Source organism: Micropterus salmoides, unplaced genomic scaffold, assembly GCF_014851395.1.
Source record: "Micropterus salmoides isolate LMB-PRFRI ecotype aquatic unplaced genomic scaffold, ASM1485139v1 Ms_hic_scaffold_3, whole genome shotgun sequence".
Taxonomy (NCBI): Eukaryota; Metazoa; Chordata; class Actinopteri; order Centrarchiformes; family Centrarchidae; genus Micropterus; species Micropterus salmoides.
The window spans coordinates 817975-845768 of record NW_024042261.1 but is presented as its reverse complement, the minus strand read 5'-3'; the positions used below and the strand labels follow the sequence as shown (position 1 = coordinate 845768).

Below are 27794 nucleotides of genomic sequence, written 5' to 3'. Positions count from 1 at the left end.
GAGTTAGCATGTGACGAAGTGGGTTTGCTCACCACTTGTCCCATACAGGCCATAACTTTCTAGTTTATACATATATGTTTATGTTTTTGGTAATTTGCCATAGCTTGTGTAAAAGTGCACCACTTACTATTCCAGGTTGTTTGTGTTTGTATTATGTTACAGGCGAGTGCAAAGCATATGATAAGTTAGAGTAAACACATTGTCATAAGTTAGTTTCAGCTCAATTTTAGTAGGTTGCAAGTTTAAACATGGTTTAATTGTTTTCCTGTGTTAATACTTACAATTGTTTGTTCCTTTGTTCAGTTCCACCATGCAGGATAATTGTTTGGGGAGGGGCCGGCCTAAGCATTTCCTGTTTTATAGGAATAGGGTGGTCATGGATGACATCACCGGGCCAAACCAAGTAGAGGGTTTTCTTTCTTTATAGGAATGTTTCTTTTGGTTGTTTTTGATTATTATGAATAAATGTGTGAATAACCCTGACCTGTTTTTCTAGGCAGTGGGAGCAGAGTGAACTGATAACGAAGTTCCAAATATTAAGAGATTTCTAGATATAGATGTTGTGGAGTAGATCAACCTGCATCAGAATGGGATGGGCTGAAGCAGTTGGGTGTGGATTGACCACTGTTAACTGGTAAAGCCCGTTCTGCATATGTAGCTATGGACAGTGATGACACCATGGACTATGCAAAGATAAAGGATGCTGTTTTGCAGAAGTTTGAAATCAGTGCAGAGAAATATCGAGTGAGTTCCGTTCCAGTGTGCCAGGAGAGGGGGAGACACCTAGAGAGCTTCAGGTACGCCTCAAGGATTTATACGGCAAATGGATGGCTCCCAATGCCAAGACAAAGGAGCAAATTGGTGACGCTATCATCATGGAGCAAGTCCTGTACCCGGAGCTTCGCACCTTGATTAGAGAGCGGAACCCAAAAACCTCCAAAGAAGCCGCAGAATTGGCTGAAGCTTTCTTGGCTGCCCGGCGTCGATCCCACGAATACCTTCCAGCCAAGTCCCGCCCACTCTCACCAGCTGGTAAGCATGTTAGTGGGAATGAGTTTAGACCTCGGAACACAAGAGAAAGTTTTATCCCCTCTGATTCACCTGAACCTAGAAACCGAGCCCTCTTAGCATGTCATGCATGTGGTCAGACTGGTCATTTTAAAGGAGAGTGTCCTAGGGTCCCTGTTAGTAAAAATTACATGTGTTTTGCTCCCCAGTTAACAGTTAGTGAGCTAGACAGGAAAGAGGTCTCAGAAGGGCAATGCGATGAGCTTACAATAGGTGTGTTAGTTGGAGACAGACCCTGTGTAGCTCTTTTGGACTCAGGAAGCAATCGCACCCTAGTTAGACAGGATAGTCTCCCTAGGGAGACTATGTTTTGTGGAGGAACAGTAGATGTTTATTGTATTCACGGTGACATGGTAGAGTACCCTATCGCTGAAGTAGATATCCAGGTTGAAGGTCAACACTACTTGCTGTCAGTAGGCGTATTTCAACAACTGCCCTATCAGGTTGTATTAGGCAGTGATCTCCCGATCCTTGCTTAATTGATAACCAAGCAGTCTAGTGAGACTAGGGCTAGCTGGGCCAGTGCTAGTTTGCTAGCTGTTACAAGGTCTAAACGCAGGCAGGAGCAGGATAGTTCAGTGGGGTGGGAGGAGTTACCTTTTGCAAATCAGGAAGTGACTAGTGTTGAGCGCCCCAGACAGACTAAGGAAAGGAAACGCAGGAGACCGAGGAGACAGGACAGAGTAAGAGGGACAAAAATAGCTGAGCATGTGTCTGAACCTTTAGAGATTGACCTTTTTGCTATTGCTAGTGATGTTGCTAAGCTACAGAAGGAGGACCCCACATTAGCAACTTTGTTTTGTAAATGTGTGCCTGAGTCAACCCAAGTGGTAGGTAGAGGGAAGGAGGTATTTGTGGTCAAGGGAGACATGCTATATCGCCGTAGCCAGATTGGTGACCAGTTAGTCGTTCCCCAGAGTTTCAGACCCACAATCCTTAACCTAAGCCATTCTATCCCGTGGGCAGGACACTTGGGGCAGGCAAAAACATTTGCTAGGATGGTCCCCCGTTTCTATTGGCCCCAGCAGTACGCTTGCATGCACGTCTTGTCCATAATGTCAGTTAACAGCTCCAGGCCGGAAAAGAGAGAGGGCTCCCCTCATTAGCATGCCCATTATTGATACACCCTTTTCCCGCATTGCTATGGACATTGTAGGCCCACTAGAAAGAAGCAGTGCAGGCCACAAGTACATCCTAGTGATCTGTGACTACGCCACAAGATATCCTGAGGCCTTTCCGTTGAAGATCAAGACCCGCTAGATTGTCAACTGTCTCATACAGATGTTTTCCAGAGTCGGAATCCCAAAGGAGATCATCACAGATCAAGGCACCAACTTCACTTCAAGTCTACTAAGAGGTGTACAGCATGCTGGGAATTCAAGGTGTGAAGACCAGTCCCTACCATCCACAAACAGATGGTCTCGTTGAGCGCTTTAACAAAACCCTCAAGTCCATGTTGAGGAAGTTTGTGAATGACTCTGGGTCAGACTGGGACCAGTGGCTCCCATTCTTGTTGTTTGCATACAGAGAAGTCCCACAAGCATCAACTGGGTTTTCACCTTTCCAGCTGCTTTATGGACACTCAGTAAGGGGTCCAATGGATGTCTTAAAGGAGGCCTGGGAGGGTCCCATGCCACAACAGCAATGCAGTGAGCTCTCATATGTGTTGAAGATGAGAGATAAACTGGACCAGTTCCAAGAGCTTGCCAATAGTAATCTGGCTGAAGCACGAAAGCGACAGAAGCAGAGTTATGACAAAGCTTCTAGGAGGAGAGTTGCAGGAGGGCCGGCAAGTTCTGCTACTGCTGCCAACGTCTGACAGTGGTCTCCTTGCCAAGTGGCAGGGGCCATACAAGAGGGCAGGCTACACCGCATAGCACACATGGCTTCTTGTCAGTATAATTTACATGTATTGACTTGGTTCATTGAGCTTTATTGTTTTTTGTTCATTGTTAGGTTAATTGGTAGCCAAATGCTAGGTTGATGTTAGTTATGCATCGTGCAGGTACATCCAGTAACTAATGTCTCATATGAAAACTAACTTTTCCCTTTTCTGACCTGGCACCGGTCACCACACGAAACACACACACTCCAGTTTGGACTTAAACATAGCCACACAAGCAGAGAGGAACTTCAAAGCTCCCACTAACTTTACTTTCTAACTGTACTTCTGTCATATCTGCACATCACCATATCACTAACTTTGCACGACCCTCATTCCCACTACCACCTCAAGTTTTTCTATAACGTGTGTGTGTGTGTGTTCGCCACTGGTCAAGTAAACCCCACCAAGGTGGTTCTCCTCTGGCAGCCTCCCTAACCACAACTGCCATCCTTACTCAGTACTCTACACCCAGGCTCCAACACTTCTGTGGTGAGAGTAGTTCACTAAGGATAGCTGTAATGACTTAAACCAGCTTGGGATTTGTTAGAAGATAATGAGAATAAAGGGTCAGTTTGTTCTAAAATGAACTAAACAGCACTGGCTGCATTGTATAGTGCTTCCATCCAAAGTACAAATTTACCTGTCATTCCCTAGGTACCATGAAAGATACTGGCCTGACTATCGGGTGCAATTTCGGTGTTCATTGTCTTGCCTAAGAGCTGAGGATTGGTGGCAGCATTTAAATGAGGGTTTTGCATGTTTTAATGGTTTCCGCCCTTGAGAGTCAGGAGGGAATGCAGCCACCGCGTAAAAATCTTGGTTTGTTTCATTCAGTGTGAGTATGTGGAAATTTTATGAACCTGCCCATCCTGCCTATGATTGCACTAAGTACTTCGCCTGAAACATTGCGTTGGGAAACACCAACAGAAACAGCTACAGTATCCTGGAATGACCCAGACGTGAGGAAATGCCAGCAGATCATGCTTCATCCAGCCGGAGGAAACAATCACCGACCATCTGCACCGTGCCCGGTCACTCCGCAATCTCCTGTCCCTGGCCCTGTACGCCCCAACGCCCCATTCCCTCTCCGAAACCTACAATGGGTTGTGTTGCTATTACGACTGGCACGCTGTGAACAGCTGGTGATCGTTCCCTCTGGCTGGATGAATTTTACGTGTGATCCATGCTGCAGATTGGGGCTCTCTGCAGCACCACGCAACTTTCTAAATTCTTCCATCTCACAGAGAAAAGAAGTCAGGTCGAAACAAAATTTGCTTTATTGGCATGAATGTTAATACAACAGTATTGCCAAAGCTAGAGGAAAATAAAAAGAACAATTCTATTCATAAAGTTCATCGAATAAAATTTTTATTTCTATATGTTGGATATTAAATAATATTATATTTAATATTTTTTATTTCTCTACGTTTTCTTTCATTACGGCTGCCTCTCCTCGCAACAATAACAGCAGCCATCTCTGCGCAACATTTGGTGATTTGCACCTTCCTTTCAAATGTAGTAAATGTTTAATGAATATTATTCCTCTTTTCATTTCAATGAATGTGTTTAAAATTAGGAAGAATTTCTTTAACATCAGTGCATTTGAAGCTGAGCTTGCATGCTGAAGGAGGGAGGCGAAAGGTTATTGGTGCATTGTCACCACCAGCTGGACAGGTGTTTTATTGTACATTGATGAAAATGAATTGTTGGGTTAGACACAATATTGTAAAATGCACTGGATGTTCGTATTTACACATATACCTGTACACACTGTGTGCTCAAGACAAGTGTAGGAATAGCAGACTGAGACAGAGCTTCAGAGTGCCCAGCTTAAATAGCATCACCTGGGGTTTGTTCTTGCTGTGAACAGCACTGAATCAATCAGAGGATTACCTATTATGTGCGCACACATTCATCCGGTGCCTATTGTCCTGTCTGCGCACTGTGAATGGTGGCCGGACCCCAGAATATGTCCCAGAGGACGCTGAGCTTGTTGCTGCTGGCAGCTAAAACTCAACATTTGAAATGTCAGCTGCTCTGTGATGAAGGAAAAACAGAAGATGACACATTTGTCTTTTATTACTGTGTATGTGATGAGTGTTACTATGATTTCTGAGCATCGACGTCATAATTTATACAATCCCTTTTGGGGATTTGGGGCCAATGGTGTTCAGTATTCTGCTATGGTGTAGACACACAACCACCTACATATTCCCCTAGAAGTTTGTTGTAGCTCCTGTGTTCCTCCTCTGACACAAAAAGCCTTTCACCAGCCCTGCCTGATGTGTCTGAGTTATCTTTATCAGAGATAAAGCAGCCCAACAAGGTATTCACCACAAAAGGCAATGTATGCTGAAACTCTGATTCACATATTTAAAAATAAAAAATGCATTATATTAATATATTATATTCCTTCTCCACAGTGTGGGGCAGTTTTCACTCATTTGTTTAAAAAAATTTTTTACATTTTTTTTTAATAGACTGTAGACTGAGTGCTGTCCCACACCAGCATGGGATCCAGTCGGTAAATGGCCAGTAGTAGCAGAATTTTGCTCCAACCCTAACTATGATGTAAATGAATGTGAAGGAAGGAGAACAAATTAGACATGCATGTTACCATCTCTGAACCCGATTAGCTACAGTCTTTGTGTATGCAAGTGAAGGAAATAATTCTATCTTCTATTGATAGATATGTCAGGAAAAGTGACTCAAATAATAAATTATGTCAAAATAACGGGGTAGGTAAAAATTCAAAATGAAATCAGTGAAAACGTGGCCTGATTGATCTTCATGAAAGTCTAATAAGCAGGATGGTTGCAATGAGTGAGTATTGGCACCCACTGTCAGAGAGTGACAGCTGAGAAAAGATGGGAATGCATAGAGTTAATGTGGGAGGAGAGGACTGAGCAGTCTCCCTCTGTTTCTCTCACACACAGCATTTAGGGCTGCCTCAATTTGGAGCTTTGCTCCTCATCTAAAGCAGCAGATGCTATGTTCATTAATCAAAAAGATGCTGTATTAATTTCTGGGTGGCTATTTGAAGGGTAGAAGAAAGAGTATTATTTGTCTAGTCTTTTTGGGAAACTTGAGCTTATCTTACCTTCACTTCTTTAGCTTACCTGACCTGGGTCTTATCTCTGGTAACTGTGTCACAAAACTTTGGTGTTTCACTCTCAGAAAACCTTTTTGTCTGTCATACCAGTGTAGGTCAAAATGTCTCTAAGGTAACATATTGTTGTCTTCCACGTACTGTAATTAAATACAGCACTAGATGTTAGACCCATCATTATTCAGTGTTGACACAACCCTTCGAGAGACACACACACACACACACACAATACCTCCATGCCACTGGGATACAGCCAAGGTCTGAATACCTTCCACTACTTTGTTGTCATTTCACAAGTCTAATCCCCAATTCACTGACCTGTCGACACTCGTACTGCACGCACTCACGCACACACGCATGCACGCTACGATATAGTAAAATAAGAAGAGTTGAAAAACAGTCCTTGGCCTGGAAATAGTGTGGGTGTGTGTGTAGGGTAGAGAGGTGCATATTTACTGGGTTGAGAGAAAAGCATAATTACTGATTTGGAAAGGGGAAACAGTTGTTAAGGAACATCTGGATGCTGGTCCATGAAAAGGAGGGCAGCAGGTGTGAGGTGCCAAGTTTAAAGAACTGCATAATCCAGGTATTTATGCTTTCTCCCTTGAACCTGCTGTATTACAGGACTAATGGTCATGTAATAGCACAGGGGAGTTGATTATTGTACTATACCTACTTTACTTTTAATACAAATTATGAATTAATATTAGCACTGGTAATAAACACACTGGTAGTACACTGCATTATTATTAATTTTACTATAATTAAAAATAGACTAACTTGTATTAAATTCACACTTAAAGAAGAGAAAACTGATTGCCAATTACCTAATTTAGTCCTATAAAATAGACTGAATATACATATATCAAGAGACTGTCTGTCTGTTTGTATTTCGATTATGTCAGGAACCGTTCATCCAAGTGATTTCAAACGTGGCGGGTGTGTTGCTGCAGACCCAAGGGAGTGCAGTGTCGAGTTTGGTGCAAATTTAACACGCAAGACATCCATAATAAATACAATAAAGCCTGTGCACAGTGTGTGCGTCCCAGTGATTGATCCACATCCATCAACATATGGACACGTTTTTTTCATTTCCCCAGCATCTCCAGGCAGAGGAAATTCCTGCGCTTCTCCTTCAGGGGAATCCAATTTTTCCAACATTTCCTGACGGCTATTTCAGGGGTGTGTTAAGCACGCCACAGACACTTCTGAATGTCTTCCAGAACTTTTCAATGAAGATGAATGATGTCAGGAAATGTCTCTATGTTGAATTCAAAAAAATAAAAGTACATACAAGTACTATACAAGCACTCACTCACTCACTCACTCACTCACTCACTCAGTGACTGACTGACTGACTGACTGACTGATTTGAACAGACTGATATAGAGGCCAGCATGGGTTCCAATTAGATACCAAAAAATAAGTGTACTCTGTGTGTGTGTGTGTGTGTGTGTGTGTGTGTGTGTGTGTGTGGCCTGGCCTAGTTTTGAGAGAAGAGGCACCTGAGGATTGCCTCCACAGGTTTTCTGCCTGGCTGAAAAAATATTAACCCTGCTGAGCCCAGCTGGGGGTACAGACACAGATAAATGAACAGATAGACGTGAGCTCCAAAATACACAGATTTATCAACTCCATCAAATCTGCATGGAAATAATGTGTTGGTGACATTTGGAAATATTGCTTCAAAATGAGATATGCACCAAATTAAGTTAACCGACAACCCATGAATAACACAGCATTAATATTTAAGGTTCGGTTTTCCCCATATCACAAGAAAACATATTCTCCCACACACCTTAGTGGCATCTAGCCATACAGATAATTAGGGGTCGAAGGAGTAAAGCTTGCTGCTGGAGCCCTATTATTTTTGTTGTCATTTTTCTTTTATGACCTGAAGGTGACACAATCAAGTTAACATTTTTGCAATTACGTTAAGAGCTGTAATAATACTCACAACCATTAGAGGTCCTTGTCAGAAAATTTAAGACTGTATAGGTAAGACGAAACAATATCAAGATCCATTTAGTAGCTAGTAGTTATGGAGCTTTTGATCATATCACATGAACTTTTCTACTCCTAGTTCATTACAAATGAGAAAAATCTATCTGATCATAAAGCTTTTGGGATAATATTGAAAACTCAAGAACAGCTACTAAATTGACCTTCAGGTAAGATTATGTTTGCAACTGCTGATCCCAAAGTCAAGAATGAATTTGCTTTTCTTGTGACATATGAGAGAGAGAATTGAGATGGCGCCAGTGTGTGTGGCTCGCCGTGTCTCTCTGTCAATGCTGTGTGTTTGTGCTGTTCATGTCATTTGTTGTTCAAAACGTTGATGCAATATTGGTGTACACTCGACAAACACTACTGGATCTTTGTTTCTCTGCCAAAGATCTAGTAAAGTTTGATCATGATGGATATAAAACTTTGCCTCCGCTCCTATCGGGAATCCCCGCTTACCTTTGTTGCCCTGAGGATCCACATCTCCAGCGTAGGCCTAAGCACTACCGCCGCCGGGGGAAACGCAGCGGTCAGCTGGTGAGGTTGAAAGCCTGTTTAGCGCGTTCTTCTGCTACCTGGGCTGGGTACTGAGCAGTGCCTCGACTCCTCATTTCGAGGCGATTGTTGGACTCTGTCGACGCCTGGTTGGTACCTGTTGTCCATCTATGTGCCTTTTAGAAAGAATGAAAATGTTGGACCGTTACTTAAGTGTCTTGATGACAAAGGCTTGGATGGCTCTTAACTTTTTAAGTCTGAATGGAAGTAAGACAGAAGTGATGTTTTTGGTGGCTCTGACCTTAAGCTCGACAGACAGATAAGGACATTCGTAAAAACCAGCTTTTATCAATTTCCCCCATTTTAGCCTCACTCCACTGGCTGCCTGCACATCATAGGATCCATTTTATTTATTTTATTTGTTTTTAAGTATCTTAATGGTCTTGCCCCACCCTACATCTCTGAGCTGCTACACCCCTATAGACCCACCCGTTCTCTCAGGTCTCTCTCTCAACTGCTCCTAAGTGTGCCCAAAACAAAGCGCAAGCTCAAAGGGGACTGAGCTTTTGCTGTAGCAGCTCCTAAACTGTGGAACCTCTACCTCTGCATATTAGACAGGCATCTTAACTGTGTGTTTTTAAGTCTCTTCTTAAAACCCACCTCTTTTCCCTGGCCTTTGAAAACTGAAGTGGACGTTTCTTGTTTTAGTTGTATTGATTTTATTGTTTTATTGTATGGTTATTGTTTTTATTTGTATTTTATGCATTGTGTGACCTTTGTCTTTAGTGTCTTGTATGTATTCATTTATTGTTTTACTGTACAGCACGTTGTGTCCACTTGGATTGTAAAGTGCTCTATAAATACATTTTGACTGATTAGTCAGTCAGTATTAAAGAGCTTGTTAGAATTTTTTTCTTTTCACTTTCTATAACTGGATGATTTTGGAAGCTGTGCTTATCATTAGATGACCTCATTTACTGTTAACTATAAAGGTCAGAGGTTTTTATACAGCAAGAAAGAAGTTTTGGGTGTGTGGAGACAATGTCTGAGCTAAAATTGGTTGGAACCAAGCCTTTATTTTAAACCTAAATATAAGGAGCATTAACATACATAAGATACAACAGTGATTTGGTATGTAAGCCTTCATATGTCCAAATAAACTGGGACAATTCTTACAGTGTCTGTTTAGAGGGAATGCAGATTGACTTAGCTGGAGAGTTGAGGTGCTGTGGTTCCTTGCAGCTGTACAGAGCACAATAAAAAATGTCAGCAGGGTAAAAGGCGGACGAAGAGTTTTATGCAACACTGGGCGTATTTTTGACTTGTGGTGTGTGTGTGTGTGTGTGTGTGTGTGTGGGTGTTTGTGTGTGCGTGCATGTACTTGCTTGTCATTACTGATGTGTGCTGTAGCTGTCCCTGGCATACAGACAGTGCCCATCAATCACAGCGAGGTATTGAGCCTTTACCTAATGAGGGAGTTTGTTGAAGTCAGGTTTTCCTATGCAGCCTTCTGTGGGTCAGTGTGGAAAGATCACAAACATGCACAAACACTCATGCTTGGATGGACCTGACACCTCTATTCTCTATCTGCTGGTAAAATGGCAGTTTGTGATGGCTGGTGAAATTACTTATTCAGGGAAGGTTGTGACCGACCATGGTGCATGGCTTATCACTCTTGCCAGTGGAATATATACAGCTTCATCACGAGATAATGACTCCTTTTTGCTCTATTATTATTATTTCTATTTATACTTGCTGTACTTGGTGCTATGATGACTCAGTTTCATGTGATGGTCAGTAAAGTTTGTTCTTAATATTTACTGTAGCATGCAAACAAAAATGTATAGAAAGCAAGGGTGTGAACCTTACCTGACATTTTATTTAGGACAGTATAATTAGCTCTTGTCGTCTTTTCCTGCTGTCTTTCTCTGAGTCTGAACTGAGTCACGATGACCACGATGCCTGCTCCAGGGCCTGATAAAGGCACGGTGCAATCAGAGTTAGCTTGGCTCTGACATCTTGGTATTTAAGTGACATTTACTGGCTGAATTATCACAAACCCATTTTCTCCAGTTTCTCTCAACCACATTGTCGTTCATTGGATTTCGTTTTATTGGATTTCCTGTTCAGTTTTTCTTCTGTCTTCCCTATCGTTGCTTTCTGTCTGTCAGCCCTCCCTGCTACCTGCTCATCAGTTAACTTGAATTCTCCCAAAAGGCAGAAAAGTAAATCTTAGGCTTGTAAGCCAGAACTAATATCTTGTACCAGTATTACCTTTTCCTTTTAAACTGTTAATTTAATCTAACAGCAGGATATGTTTGATTTGATTTGCTGTAAGTCCATACATAAGTGAAGTTTTACATATTTTACATATTTACATAAACCACTGAAGATTTTATTCTACGTTTGTCTAATATAAACAGAACATTCACACACTTTTGTATTTATTGCTTTATTTTATCATTTGACTTTGGCTAGAGGTTTTAACATGAGCAGCACACAAACACTAAATCAATAAAATGCAAGACGCACAAAAGATAAATTTACTTTAATTTATTTTGCTATGAAGACAAGCACTTAAAATACAGAAGATGCACAGACAATAGAAATGTATGCGAGAATACGAACAATGTCATAAATAAGTCATAATTCTGATCTTTGTGTAGATTTTGGCTGTCACCTACACTGCATGCACAATTATTAGGCAAGTATCCTAAATGAATAATTATTTCCAACTCTAAACCATGTAAACTTGAATGCTCACTGGAGCTAATCATTTTCAGGTGATATGTATTTGTGTGAAGAGGGAGGGTGTGGTGAGATGTGCATGATTATTAGGCAGCTGCTTTATTTCAGGTAGAATGGGCCAAAAAAGAGATTTAACTGACACTGAAAAGTCAAAAATTGTAAACTGCAACCTACCTAGAGTGTCAAGGTGCCAAGTGCTCAGAGACACGGCCGAGGTCAGGAAGGCTGAAACACGACCACCACTGAATAAGATTCTCAAGTTGAAGCGTCAAGACTGGGCAAAGAAATACCTGAAGACAGATTTTTCAAAGGTTTTATGGACAGATGAAATGAGAGTGACTCTTGATGGACCAGATGGACAGATCACTAATTAACACGGCACCACTGCAACTCAGGAGCCAGCAAGGTGGAGGAGGGGTACTGGCAGGGGCGGATTGGCCACCTGGCAATTCTGGCATATGCCAGAGGGGATATTAATATCAGTGTTTCCCACACATCAGCTTTACTTGGGCGGCCGTTGAGGTACGTTAAGGGCCAAAATATTTGGCGACCCATTTAAGCATTTTGCAGAGAAACACTGAGAGAAATGATCATCCATTACGTTATAAGACTCAGAAGGTGGATATTTCACAAGCATGGACCAGGCAAAGCAACAGTGAACACTTTGGTGCAGGTGCAACTGGGTACAATTTGGTTTTGGCTTCGATTGGCTTCCTCATTAACAAGCCTCCTCCGCACACCCGTGGATGAAAATCGCGAGAGCTGTGTCATTTCGGCCACTTCATAAAACAGCCCACTGCTGATGGAGAAAGTCAACAGGGCTGACAAATACAGGGAGGGTGAAAAAGAAAGAGGTAGGGAGAGCCACTGTGTTTGCAGCAGAGGTGTATGTTCCGTGCTTGTGTGGAATAGAAGTGAAGGCAAGGAGAGCAGAATTAAGTCTGCTCGTGAGTAATATTTTTATTCATGTGTACTCCAATGTTGAGAGCAGTGTGTGAGAAAACAATTTTCTGCAATGTTCTATAGGCTACTGTGTTCATGGATGTTGCTGGAATCGGTACCACCAGAGAGCCCTGGTCTTCTTGTAGACTAGTGCTGGGAGGAAGGATGCTGCTGTTGGCCTAGCAGAGACAGGGAGGAGGGTAGAGGTAGGAAGAAAACAGTCACACAAAAATGATCGGGTTGTAATTGACTCTGCAGTAGAGACAGACAGTAACAGCAGACAAACAGACAGAGAGCACAGACTCTACAACATACTCAGCCATTGTTTTAAATGCATGTGCAAATTTGTTGTGTGCTCTTAAAAAAATCTAGTGAGCATTGTGTGCCAGTCACATACATAAAATGTTACAAATCTGTTACCACTGGTGTCATTTACACTAGGGTTGCTGGGGATATGTCCCTATCACTTTTTGAAAGTGAATTTGGTTAAAATATGTTCTGAAAAATAGCTTGGAACAAGAAATGTTAAATCACAAATGAAAATACTTTGTTTATTTGCACAATCAGAAAACATGCGATGCAGAAATAAATGTGCATTGTCCAAGAAAATTACTTAAGCAACAAAATATATTATATTATATGATTATATTTTGAATTGTCACCTGCTGAATGTTGTGCTGCCATTCATATAAATAAAGACATTTACTCCATAAATTGATGCAGAGAATGTCTCCAGAATGCAGGAAATTAACTATTTAATGCTCTAAATCTTTTGGGAGGGGACCCCCAGACTCCCCACTCATACATTTTATCATTGAATACTTATTCAAAATAGTGTTAAAATATCTTCTTGTCTTGTTCTCGTGACCAAAGTCTTTCATCACACCCCTATTTTCAGACCTTATGTCACCAGCTCTTTTCAACACAAAATGACGCACTTGCTGTTACATACAGTCGACCTACTGCTTATATTATTTCACCATCTGTAAACAAATGTAACCTAAGTAGTGAATGTGTGTTCGTGGGGACATATGGTAAGGTGGGCTGGCGTGGCTACAGTGCCAGGGCTGAATTTTTGTCCCAGTCCACCCCTGGGTGCTGGTATGGGCTATAATAGTTGGACTTTTGGGGTTAAAGATGGACTGAAACTCCACTCTCAAACCTACTGCCAGTTTCTGGAGGATACTTTCTTCAAGCAGTGGGACAGGCAGAAGTCCTCAGTTTTCAAGAAGGCCATGATCTTTATGCAGGATAGTGCTCCATCACATGCATCCAAATAAGGGCCTGGCCCCCATCCTCTCCTGACTTAAATCCTATTGAGAACTTGTGGACTCTTCTAAGATAAGATTTACGGTCAGGGAAGACAGTACACCTCTTTGAACAGTGTTTAGGAGGCTGTGGTTGCTGTTCCAGTGAAAGTTGATAGTGAACAGATCAAGAAACTGACTCCACTGATGGAAGGCTCATGGCAGTTACTGAATTGTTGTAACACTTACCCCCAAAACACAAGTCATTTGATAGAAATTCTTTTGGTGATTTAATTGCCTAATAATTCTGCACATTTATATATTCTCCTGATAGACATTGTGCATTGTGTTGTTCAATAATAAAATTGATCCTGAGAATACAGTTTGCTTAATAATTGTGCACACAGCGTAGCATTTGCTACAATTTTTCAAATTGCTACCATGTTCTTATAGGTTACCCCATTCTCTTCAGCAGCTGTCTCTATTTGCTTTTTTTAGTTTGTATTGCATTAAATAGTTGAATAGATTCAGTATCCAATGTAAGATTTCACCCTCACCAGACCCCTTGCATATTTTTACTGGCCCAGGGGAAAAAAGACCAAAAATAATACCATTACTTTATTATAGTATATGCATTGTAATGATTCATTCAAACAACATTTTTTTTGATTTGATGTTCCCATGAATGTGCTATTTGCTTCTGCATATTTAAAAATACAAAGACAGCAAGGGACTTGTTGCATTACGTCCCCCCACTCTGTGATTCAGCCTGGCTCCAGCTCCCAGTGAGTGAACGCTGCAGCTTGACCGGGTTCGAACACAGCCTCTGAGACTGACAGAGGCCAGTTTGACAATAGGGAATACAGTGCTGAGGGTTTTTTTTTGCCGGGTTTGGCAACTTGTTGTCAGCTAACTTAATAGGACCACCTGCTGCCTGGCTAACTGAGCTTACTAGCTACAGCTACAGATAGACACAGTTAGTGGTTTAGCAAAAAGTAAATTTATCTGTCCATCAAGAAACTCTGTAAATCTCCTCGGTACTGTATTCCCTGTGGGTCTTTGAGGTTGTGTACGGCCCCGTTCATGCCGCATTCACTGGGAGGCTGCTGAGCTCGGTTTTGTTGTCCGCTCACCCGACTCCGGTACTGGTGCCCAATCCGGCACTGCTCCCTGCCATCATTCCCTGCTGGGTCTCCTGCCCATGGCCTGAAAACCTCCAGTCCTTAAATAGAGGTGTAAACACTAACACTTCCCAGGTGCTCCGAGCTCCCAGTCCGGTCAGGTATGACCACTAGTTGCTCAGCTGACTGAGCTAATTAGATAACGGCAGCTAGTTAGCTTTGGAGACAGCAGTCAGCTGGCACAGGCAGTTAGCTGGCTGGAACGGACCAGCGACTAGCCAATCAGCTTGCCCGACATACATTTTTATTGCCCCTGGGCCACCTCGTTAAGAGACAATGCTCTTAATAATTCCACGTAATAAAAAGAGCTGCTGACTACACCAGACTCACAATTGTTTGATTATTAATCATTCAATTTTAATTTACCGCTGTTGTTTATTGTTTAACTCTAACATTGTCTGGGAAGTGACTGATGTATAGAGATGTTCAAAGCTGGGAAAGTGAACTCTTCCTCTTTGAGCAAGAAGCACTTTTAGGTAAAAGGCATGAGCTCTCTGGAGCTTGTTATTCCACCAGCCTGTGATTTAAACCACTTTGACACACGCAAATACACTGTAGACATCATTCTCATCCATCACTGTTACAAACACACACACACAATGTAAAAGGCAGAAGAGGAGAGAGGGAAGTGGATTTATCTTTGAAGAAACAGCCTACAGGTTTTCACTTAAGCAACCACTGATGCAAATATACTGTAAACACTTACGTGTGTGTGTGTGTGTGTGTGTGTGTGTGTGCGCATGCATGCAGCTGATCAATGAAATTCTTGACTAAAGCTTTCACAGCTCGTCATTGTTCAGAGATGTCATGTGACAGCTGGGAATCAGAGCAGACAGCAGAGCAGATAAAAAACAGCTTGTACAAAATAAAGATACTTGTTAGTTGTTCCGGGGCTTGTTGGAGCATGAGTACTCTGGGATGAAAAGAAGTCTGGACTGTGGGCACACAGTCACAGAAAGGATACTGGATTACTTGATGTTAAACAACAAAGAACCTGAACCTGTAACACACTTTGTTACAGGTGATGTTTGCCAATGTCTTTCTTTACAACTGTTACAATAAATAAATACAAAATAGTAATTATAATGAGTATTAAAACCATGTCTGTGGTCCATTAGTATATTAAACTTCCATTTTGCAAATCCCTGTATAAATGTTTTATACCCTTAAGCCTAGTTCACACTACACGATTTTTAGCCCGATTTGCCGCTCGGTTGGCGGTCGCCAGTTGTTATGTGTGAACTACTCAACAACGCATCAAAACAGCCCCCCGACACATTTCTGACACATCGCCGACGTCTGCCAGATATCTAGCATGCCAAATATCTGGAAGAGCCGACTCGACATCCACTTTCAGCCAGTGGGAGCAGGCAGCTGGCAGAGCTGGCAGCTACTTTTTCACCTCAAAACACTTTACTCCCCTCCAGCTCTCTCTGTAGCTCAGACAATCCCTGCTACCTGAGTGTGCTAATCCATTCTTTCATCCATATTCTTTGTTTTTATAATTGCTGTCTTTATAATAACAAACAACACCTGTTTCATGTGTAGGTTCGCATCATTCCCGTTTCACATGTGTGTTTTCTTGACAAAACGTGGTTAGGAGACCAGCGTCAGGTGACACAGCCTGTAGTGTGTCTCTTATCCTTAACAGAGCACCATGGGGCAGTACAGAATCTGTGCTTGTTGTTCATTTGCAGAATGCCCCGAAATGTGAAGTCTGCATAAATATTTTTTATCCAAAGCTGCCAATGAAACTCATGGTATTTAAATTACCTGTAGCTTGAAGCATTAAGCATTAATTATCTTAATGTCGTGATTTAGAAAGATCCTTCTTAGCTGGGTCATTTTCAGGATGTCTTGGTTTACAATAATTCTATGGCGGATGATCCTCTCAGAAGATGTTGTAGCTGGCATCCAAGATTGGCTCAATTCTGAAAAGACAATCTATTAACAAGAGGCATTTATATCTATCTATCTATATATCTATATATAGATATATAGATATCTATCTATCTATCTATCTATCTATCTATCTATCTATCTATCTATCTATCTATCTATCTATCTATCTATCTATCTAGATATAGATATATATATATATATATATATATATATATATATATATATATATATAGATAGATAGATAGATATAGATATATAGATATATATATATATAATGGGGATGTCATATAAAAACATTCTTTGATCATAAAGTCTAATGTTACTCTATAGTTCTGTGGTTGTTAGTTCATATGATGAACTGGTTGTGGGTCACACATCTCTCCCGTCCAGGTGCTGTCATTCCATTTTTTTTATTTGCCTGCTCCTATCTGGATTAGTTTGCTTTGCTATTGGACTGCTTGCCTGACCCTTGCCTGCCCTACTACTGTTAAAACCATTAAACAGAATATGTTCTGCATCAGAGTCTGCATCTGGGCCCTATGCCTTGTGTGATATATGATAAATTGGTGAATGCAGTTCTTCTAAATCAACACTTGTTCATACAAGTGGTTCTTGCATTTAAAAATGTAAGTAAAAATATTGTGCCCCATATATGGGACACAGATTTATCAAAAAACAGCTTCACCTTATGGTCTATAAAGCCATTTAGATTCATCATCTGGGAATAATGAATGTCTGTCCCAAAGTCAGTGGCAATCCATCCAATAGTTGTCATGACATTTAAATCTGGACTAAAGTGGTGGACCACCTGACATTCAGACCAGCCAGTAGTATGGCTGAAAGCACAGGAACTGTTATGAGTATGCACTGCCTTTTCTTTCTTTATGATCATTAAAAACCAAACGAGTCTCAGGCTGCTGTGTTTAGCTGTGGAAGTATCAGACCAAATCCCAGCTGAGGCTAAAAGTACCAATTTTGACATTTTAAATGGAAATTACAAACAAATTGCTACCAAGGCAAATTGCTATTAAAATACCCCTCCAACTCAAACTAGTGCACTTTAACAGAGCTACAGTCTTAGCTGAAAGAGCCAAATGTGCTGAAATTCAAATTCATTGGTAGACCTCTCTTTGTGAACTTCTCATGCACTTTAGCATCCATTTCTGTAAGTCTGTGTGTATGGATGACAGATTGAGAATATGAAAAAAAAACATAAAAAAGGAACTTCTGGTGACTCATCAGAACATGGGTATTTCTAGGGAAAGTAGTTTGGTGTTTAATACAATTATTTTACATATTTTTAAAATCTACATGAGGGTATAGATAAGATCACTTTTAAATCTCATACTTGATGCTATTATCGCCTGTAACAGCCACATTACTCCAATAGCACAGGCACCCAGTGCAATATACATGATTATCCCTAAAGCATCTAAACTGTTGTTATTGGCAATTGTGGAAATAGCAGCCCATTGTTGAATTAAGTAGGGTAAGCCTATATAGAGGGAGACCCTACAGGACTGTTATCCACCCATATTTGCTCTCTCCCTATGCTTCTCAAAAAGGATTGTTTCCTGAATTAATAACAGCTGGTAGCCTGCTGAGTGAAAGCCAAGATCACTTTCAATGGCGGCATTCTATTTAATGAAGCACCATTATAAAACAAATGGCATAGGATTCTGTTAATACAAATGTTTCTGCCAGCTTGTGAACGGCTGATGCATGGTAGCTTTCCATCATGGCCACCAGTGGCATAGCGTACACAGTAGAAAAATCTAACCTTACGTTTAAAAGGTTTTTGCTTGATTTTCTAAATGTTTGTATTTGCCTAGCTCATTAATATCTAGCACAAGCGGATGTCTGTACCTCAAGGGAGACCAGAGCTCTCCTCACACACAGCTTGGATGTCAGCTCATTTCGGTTAATGTAGCAAAATGCAGCGTAGATAACAGCCTAGTTGTAACACAGGTGTAAGAAGCAAATGTAGCAAAGTTACAAGTTGCTGCTTACTCTGTTCACAGCAGTACATTGCTTAGCTTCCGAGCCAGTACTACTCTCTGCTTCTCCATACTGGGAACACGCTGACCACCATCAACTGCAGGTAATACACTGACTGTGACTGTTCTCCCAAGGGTTTGTAAGTCTCTCATGCTGTTTATGAAACAACTTTAGACCTGTGATACCTTCAGTGTAACACAATACCAAACATACCAACCAAACAGCCCCAGAATGACCATGAGACACTTTCTCCTGTCTCAGAGGCAGATTATTGGCATAACAGACTTGGAATTTACAAACCCCCCCTAATCCTGTCTCTTGTTCCCTTTCTCTATTTCTGCTGTGGAAAAATTACCCCTGGCTGTGGGTCCATGTGACTTGAGACTGTAGTAACCATGACAAATCAAGGTACATGTGTAGAGTTATGCAAGACCATCAAGTTGTTGGTTTTGCATGATAGACTGGAAGGCCTTCAAAAAGGCGTGGCCAAGTTAAAATAACAGCCCAGAGGTTTAGAGTTCTGCTGCTATTAATCTTTGTATTAAGCTAAGATAAACACATCCTGGACCTCTCTCTGTTCTGGACACACAAAGAAAAAAGATATCGATTTTCAGATCTAAGTCTTGGGAAGAAACAAGGCCTTTCCAAAATTCCTTGTTTCTTCAGGTTTCCAATAATGGGAACCATAACACATCTACTATTATACTTGCTGTCACGTAGTTCTTTAAAAACAAAATCATGTTACAGCTACAATGTTCTAACTAAAACAAAAATGTGTAGTTGAATAAGCCCTTGAAGCATTTTGTGTCAAAAATCACACCACTTCTCTGTTATAAGTCAGTCAAACATTATACAATACACATACTGCTGTAATCAGCATGCCTTCCCCTTGCAGTGATAGTGTTGTGTCTATTAACATTCTTAGAAATCATATAAATAAGTCACATTCTCAGTCGTCCAGGCATGACCAGATTAAGCCATTAGGGGAAATACATTTTCTGGTAGGCCTCCGCAGACCCACTACCAACGCCAAAAGACCTAGAAACCAACCAGTAATCCTATGCTAGAACAACACCTGTCCCCAGCTTTTCTGTGTTACAGTTAATTTACGCTAGCTTTCTGTTTCGGAATATGTACCATGTCAGCACAATCTCAACTAATATGAGAAGGAGGTAAAAGTAGATTTTAATGCAGGGCCGACCTTTGTTGATATTGTAATTAACTGGAGGAAATTCAAAATCAAACAAATTTGCAATTAATCAAACACTAAAACCTTAAATGCAGTTAACTTGGGGCTTTGGGGCAATCCACGTCATAGCATATCTAGCAGTGCTAAGTCAAAGGCAACGGCTATAAATTTCTTGAAGAAATTTAGGCTCCAAATTTCCTAATTTTCCCTTGAAACATATTAAGGAAGTCTACAGCAAGGACCGTTGCTGTTTAGACGTTTTCTCCAGTGGGTTATTGAAGCAGGAACTGTAGCAGCTAATACACCAGCGACTTTTCATGATGCACATTTAACGAACAGGGGTGTGTGTGACTTTACAATTTACTCCATTTGATGTGACTTGGATGTGATACGGCAGTACAGGTAACATTACTGTTTACGTCAGTGTTTAGCTTTAAGCACTAGATTGTGGAATGTTCGTGGTGCATGAGCTCTGGCATCCAAGCTCTGGCGCGAATCACTCAGCTTGTTAGTAGCACGTCAAAGACGTTTTATTTTCTTTCCTAAAAACTAACGTTAGCTCGTTGACTCAGAATGGGCAAGTGTCTGAAGTTCAGAAGGCCAGAGATACGGACAAGTTGGGGGACGAAGCTGAGGGCAGTGGTGCTGAGGTTAGCGCAACAAGCGGATCGGAGTCATAGTCACACTATGGCAAACACTAATAAAACAGCAGAGCTGGAAGACCCGCCTGCAGGTTCCTAGCCAGTTAACATTATCAGCAGAGAAAGTTGTGTGTGAGACGGGGATGGTGTCTATGTGACGGTGTTGCGCCACTGTTGTAGGGTAAAGTTATATGAATGGAAACATTCAACATGCTAACGCACATTAAACTTACATCACCCAGATGTGTGAGGAAAAAACTAATCAGAGTCCAACTCCTTATCCCCGCTGCTTTCAACCCAATTCTAATACTATGTTTCAAGCGGCCTTTAGATGCAAAAACAGGATGAATAATCACTGAAGCAATTGGCATTTACATTGGCATATTATATTACATTATATTACAAGGTGTAACTAATTGTAAAATCTTACTCTGTATTTTTGATTTCATAGTATAAGATTTCTTAGTGCAAAAAATATTGTTTTCATTTTATGTTATCAGAGTACAAACACACCACTAAAGTTATTGTGTATTAAATATGAATGAGAGTATTATAATAAAATGCTACCTGAATCTAATCTGAGGTACAAGAGGTACTGATCTTTGTCCTGGATGCAACAGTGAAATGGAAAGATATCATCTAAAAGCCTGAGAGTAGAGGTCTTACTCCAGCTTACAGTGTCCGAATAAGGAGCTTACATATGTTTTTCACAAAGAGAACATTACACATTAGCTCTTATTCTGCAGTCTGCCATAGGCTCTGTCTTCATTAAAAACCATAGAAGAGTCTATCATTACTTCAGCTCCTGCTACTGGTTTGACTTAAGTCGTTTCATGTAAGTAGTCGTTTTAGGGTATAACCCAGAAGAAAGGAGGAACAAAGCTTCTTATTTTTCTCAGAGGAAGTCAGATATAAAGTTCTTATTGTGTAATAATGTACAGCTATAAAACACAGGTGATAATGTATAGGGGGAGTTCAAGTTATACATCTGCTTTAGAGCTGTGATGTGTTGAGCCCCTTTTACTGACATGTGGCAGTGAATTTCACTCTCCAGTATGCCACTGATGTGCACGTTGTGGGGACTAGTATTTTGTCCCCAGAAGCAAGGACAGTCCCACAATATGACTCTGTAAACAGATTTATGTCCCCACAATAGTAACGCACACACGCACACAGACAGGAATGCTAAAGAAGGATAATTGTTGCCAAGGAGAGACAGCAGTGATTTAGTGTGATGCTGAACGAATACGTCTCTTTCTATCATTCCTACACCATAATGTCATTCCTCTCTTGATTGTTCAGATTTACTGTCCCTGTGACAGCTTCTCCTGTCTCTGAACATCTGCATCATGTATTTTGTATCTTAGACACACACGCCTGTACACAGACAGGAGCTGACAGTATCTCTAGTTTCTCGTGTTTCATCAGATCTACATGGCTGTAAAGGTAATAGCATCCTAGTTTTATGGGTGGTGGTGTCTGTAAAAAACCCTCTATGCTGCCACCTGCCTCAGCCCTGCGGCCGTTATTGTATCTGCCTGCGTTTGAAGTAGGCTCTCTAATCCATCACACACACACACACACACACACACACACACACACACACACACACACACACACACACACACACACACACACACACACACACACACAGAAAAATGACATATATATACTTTCTCACAAGGTTTATTGCATTCCTTGACCAAACAAAAATGACAATTAGGTGTGTGTGTGTGTGTTATTTGTAATTTACAAGCCTGGCAGGATTTCCTTTTTAATAATAGAAGAGTTGTCATGCAGCAGGTATGTTTTTATTAAATGTAGAGTTTGATTTACTGCTTCTGTGACATTAAGAATCCAACTAGGGGGAAAAAATGAATGCCGTCGTTAGGATGTCATCTTCTGCATGTGGAAAATGGATATGTTTACTACTGTCATCACACAGCAAATGAGTGATTGTAACGTCCCTGTATATGTCTTGGAAAATCTATGGAATTCTCCAGCACAATCATATATATACCACTCAGAGACTTACAAGTTGCTAAAAGTATGATCCTATGTCATGTTATGTAAATGTATTTTGATTAATTTCTTGACTTAATATTAAACTTACTTGTTGAATTATGGAGGTAAAGATGGTTATAACTTTCCTTAGTCTCTGCCTGTTTATCATGTTTCTGAACCATTAATTATGTGTCCAAATCTTTTTAGCAATATTTGCAGCTTTGCTTTAGGAATGTCACTCTCATCCATCCACCTGGATGGAAGTTCCTCCTCAACTGTTGGCTGCTGGTGGACTGGATGAAATGTTGCTCAGACATTCATGTTGCCAAGTAGATGAATCATTTCCTCCAGTGCCCCCAGCAGGTCAAGGTTTTCACTTCTTCAGTGAAATATCTTGATATCTACCATTTGGATTGGCACAAAATGTTGGTACATTCATGGTTCCCAGACAATAACTATGGTGTTTCCCTGACTTTTTCTGTAGTGCCACCTTGAGTTTTTTTTAAATTTTTGGTTCAGAGTGAAGTGTCTATAATCCAACTATTGGGTGGATTGTCATGAAATTTGGAGGTGTTCTCCTCAGGATAAATTATAATCACTTTAGCGATCACCTCACTTTTCCAAATAAATGTAGGGACCTATTTATTTGTGTCTGATCAACTTTTGTTGCAGGGGGCTGTGTAGGGGAGAATTGAATGACAATAGTATTTCTAAAATCCTGTTAATGGCTTAGGCCTTAGGCTTGATGCTCAGAATGTAGTTTTAAAGCCTATAAATTTTAAATGCAAGAGTTTATTCTTGACCATTAGAACATTATTTTGACAAAATAATCTTAATTTAAGATCCACCTCTGAAATTCAATCTCATCTCATGGTCTTCATCAGCAAATGTCATTTGCACAGTTATTATGTAGTCAGTGCAGTTTGCATTGTGCTCAGGGCTGTGCAATAAATCAAATTGTATTTTTCATTACGAGTTTGGCTTCCAACGATTATGAAAACAAGATAAAGATAAAACGATTCTTGCACGTGTTCTGTTTTGCACTCGTTTTGATATAAATGCAGAGCACCCCTTTCCTTTACAGCAGTGTGCTCTTGCCCCTACCAAAAAAGTCCAAACTCCATCTCATCCAGGCTGTGGCATTTTTAGTTCAGCTCAAGCTAAGATGACTGTTAACTGCTATGACTTGCTAGTCCCCATTATTAGCTTAAGCCTACTGCATCTTACACTGCATAAATAAGCTTAGCTTTTTCCTCTTCTCATAGCTTAACAAATTACATAATATTAAATATATTCATACTTTTCTTACTCAGTGTTGGATTAAGTAACTGCATCTCCCAACAGAATACTGCAGCTTAATTTCAGTGTAATGTAATATAAGGAGTTGTCGTCAACTCAGTACTTCACCTGTCACCTGCTCTACTCCACTCTGTGTCCTCCTCAATATTGACCAAAATTATTGTGATTTTTGCCATAATTGAGCAGCTCTAATTGTGCGCACATAGAGTATATTCCTAGATACAGTTGTGTTTAATTAGAGTACCACAAACTAATTGACTGACAGCGGTACTGACACCAGCGGCCAGGTAGTATTATTCCAAAATTAGTCTGGTTGTTCTCTGGGTCAGTGCATATAATTGTCCATACTCTGTTGCATTCAGTACAGTGCAGAGGACATTCACAAATGCACACCGTGTTGGGGAAAGTGATGTTGGGGTCAACAGAGTCAAATTCTTGACCCAGGGTGCCCTTACAGGTTATAACATGGCCACAGGGGCGTAACACAAAATTATGGGCCCTATACACAAGCACTTTCTGTGGGCCCTCTTTCTCTCTTGGCCCCTGTCTTTCATGCATCTTTTGAAAAATGTTGACAAATAATTGAGCTAACAACTGTACAGATTAAACTATGGTTGTGGTTAGAGTAGTCACTAATGAACAGTTCTTACCACATTTAAACAAGTAATAACCAGTGAGTTGTGCTGAAGTCTGCACAGTTTGAAATCTCACCACATTTCAACCATCAACACACCTATATCCTGATATTACTTTCCTACTGTTAAATGAGGTTTGCTATGAGTATCATGCTAAAAATAACATTATTTTCTTCATGTTCATTGAAGCATTCATCATTCCATTTCAAAGGCTGAAAAATACCATCTTAGTTGTCAAAGCCCTACATTAAGAAAATGCTTAATATACTGCATAATAAAAAACTTCACTAGAGTCATGTTTGATTTGTAGAAACAAGACAAAAAAACAGCTTTCAAAAAAAATGATAGCTTTTACATTGCTGTATGTATAGTTTCAGTACATCTAATCTATCTTTATGTCCAAGCCCACAGTATAAGTTAGTGGTTCAAAGGCATGTAGGCCTAAAAGCTAAATAATTAAAACTTTAGAAAGTTTAATTTATGATGTTGATAATAATTTATGTTCCAGCCTACTATGCAAATATGCGTCAAGCTAGATTCTTGCCTTCAATCTAATCTGCTGATATTAGCTTAAACCAGGGGTCCTCAACTGATTTTGTTCAAGGGCCAAAATGTCTCTAAGCAGACACCACAATGGTCGGACTTTCACAAAAGTGACCTATGAAGTATTCATAGCTGCAAGCATGAAGGCCTGGGGCTGAATGTGAAAATATCATGCTACAATTAGGCTTCACACAACAACTGTGGCAGTCTCTCTACACTGTTTCGACCTGACCTTTCTTTTCTCTGTGAGATGGAAGAATTTAGAAAGTTATGTGGTGCTGCGGAGAGCCCCCAGCTGCAGTAGTGCATGGATCGTGTGTAAAATTCAATTCATTCAACCGTCCACAGCGCGCCGCTCGTACTAGCTACACAACCCATTGTAGGTACCAGAGAGGGAGTCGGGCACTAAAGCGTACAGGACCAATGACAGGAGACTGCGCAGCCCACTTTGCGTGGCCATGCTTAAAACACCTCTGCTTACCTTACAGGTAGTACTGTTGGACACACTGCCTTGTGATGGCTATGAGTTGCTTCATAGTGATAAACGTTTTGATGGGACATCCTATTGGCTGACCACCTAAATAATGGTTCAATAACAGACATAGTTATGGGAGGCCGAGCCCCATGCAGTGTATTTCTTGAAGGCACTGCCTTCCTGTAACTCTGTACTGCTTTAGACAGATTTTTCTAATTATTAAAGCTCCCACAGTGAAGCTTGTCTCTGTTTAATTACATCCAGCCGTGCACTGTTGTTCTTAACAACTAACGCTCATCAGATTAACTGCATCACCCTGTGTTTAAGGCTAGTGAACATTGTCTAATTTAAGCCATTACACACTAATACACCGTCTACTAAATCAGATTAAATTATTACGCTTCTAAGGATCATTCCCTACATGGGCATGAAAGCTAAAGTCTTAGTAGATTCTGAAAAAGAGAGGTGGTTATGTGCAGAGCTGCAGTTCATTCATTTCATTCATTCATTTATGGTCAAATCTCTGGATGCTTCAGACATGTCAGCAGGGGCAAATGTGTTTGGCTTCATGAATTCATGTCCCCGCCCTGTCGAGAAGCACTGATGCATCCCTGTAGCTTTGATAGCTACTCGGCTGTGGTTGTGTAGGTAGACTTCAAGATGTGTTTTACATAATGGATATGTGATGTGCCGGGGCAGCCACATTACAGGTTAAAGATCTACAGACCTGTCAAGCAGAGGGGGTTTAGCCAGATTAATAGAAGAGAGCAGAATGTTCCATCTTCTACTCATGACAGGTCAGCTTAACAAACCAACCAGTTCATACCTCGCCTCCATCAGACTTGCTGCTAATATAGTGTGGTTTGGCATTGCTGACTGGTAAACGAGTGTGTGTGTGTTTGTTTTTAAAGAAGTCCTTCGTCTCATCTGACTTTCAAATGTTGGACCATTTGGCAAGTTCCCCTTAGAAACATGGCACTTTGAGATGAGGGAATCCTATTAGAAACCATCAGCGATGTTTGCGGGAAAGTTATAAAAGTGGCTTCCTGCTGTGTCAGGAGTCATTAATCGGGAAATTGAAATTTTGTCTTTAGTCGCGTCTCTCATCAAGCATGTAAGAAAGTCTTTCAAAGTCCCGTTCCAGTCTGCCCATCTCCACACACCCTCTCACAGTTAATATAATGCACAATTTTTCTTTCCAGGGCTGTGATTGGTTGTGGCAGTGATTCAGGTCATAAGGAGGTGCAGAGCTCCAAGCTAACAGTTTTGCATGAAGTAGTCATGTTGGTGTGACTGTTGCATCTCCTGATTCATTCAACATTTCAGTCAGGTTTCAAGCTGCATTTGATCCAGCCTGTTGGTTGCCTGTGGCCTGCTGGGTGTTGGTTAGAAGCATACTGAGCCACTACAGTGCACAGACAGGTGGCCTGAAAGAATCTGTGAAAAAGTAAAAAATTAATAAATAAATCATTTGGTGGATTGGAAGTCAGAGCATTCCCAGCATTTGTAAAGCAAAGCAGGGAAATGTCTGTCTGTCTCTCTTTTATTACTATTTTTCTTATTATCAACAAATTCTATTTTTTAATTTTTCTATGTATCAAAGCCTCTTATATCTTATTACTACATTCCATAGCAGTCCGTTGTTGACCCAAATTTGATTCAAAACACATCAGTGAGCCACACTGTTGCACTTTTTTAATGAAGCCATATATTTAGAAGGCATTTTTAAAGATGTATGTGAATACCACACACAGGGTAGGGAAGTCAGGCAAAGTATTGAGAGAAAGACTAACCAACATGTTCTCACTCCCAAATAGTCAAATGCAGCCGCTTGGTCCGTGACCGCTTCAAACGTTTTGTTTTGTTTTGCACAGCGGTCTCCTGCGTGAAAGACCCATCCAACCACCTCCTCCCTATGCGGACTTCTCTCTTTTTATACTACATCACATGTAGTATACACATACTCTCACAGAGTACGGTCTAGACCTGCTCTTTTATGAAAAGCGCTGTCCGATCGCACTTTAAAACGTTACACTAAACTGGTACCTACAACGTTATAGTATATGATACATTGGACCTGAGAGCAGGTTTTGGTCTTTTCATGACCAAAACTAAGAGATTAGTTTTCAATAAGATATAAAACTTACCCTTTAAGCAGTGCAGAGTTCTTGATTGTATCTGACAGGGTGACATGATCTATTACATCAACAGGCGAGGGCTATAAGCAAGGCATGTTAATCTGTCTGATTGTATAATAGATGGTTTGCACAGATCAATGCAAATGTGGATCATTTTATAATATAAATATTTATATTAAACGTGACGTATTTGACATGTTTGGAAACTTTAGAATTTTCACACCTGACAATGCTTTGCTCGATGGCGAGTTTGTGAAAATGGAGCAACTGATGGGTCCAGTAGAGATCGAG

General features: G+C 40.7%; 1 protein-coding gene across 3 annotated transcripts in view; it reads left to right on the top strand.

Moving 5' to 3' along the window:
* LOC119882333 (cell migration inducing hyaluronidase 1) overlaps positions 1 to 27794 on the top strand; it is a 206035-nt gene that overhangs the window by 39022 nt on the left and 139219 nt on the right. The window contains exon 1 of one of the 3 annotated variants that reach the window (XM_038692343.1): positions 12340 to 12457. The exons of the other annotated variants lie outside the window; for them this stretch is intronic. The gene's annotated coding sequence lies outside the window, so the exon portion shown is untranslated. Of the gene's footprint in view, positions 1 to 12339; positions 12458 to 27794 lie in introns of those variants that run through there. 3 annotated transcript variants of the gene reach the window in all.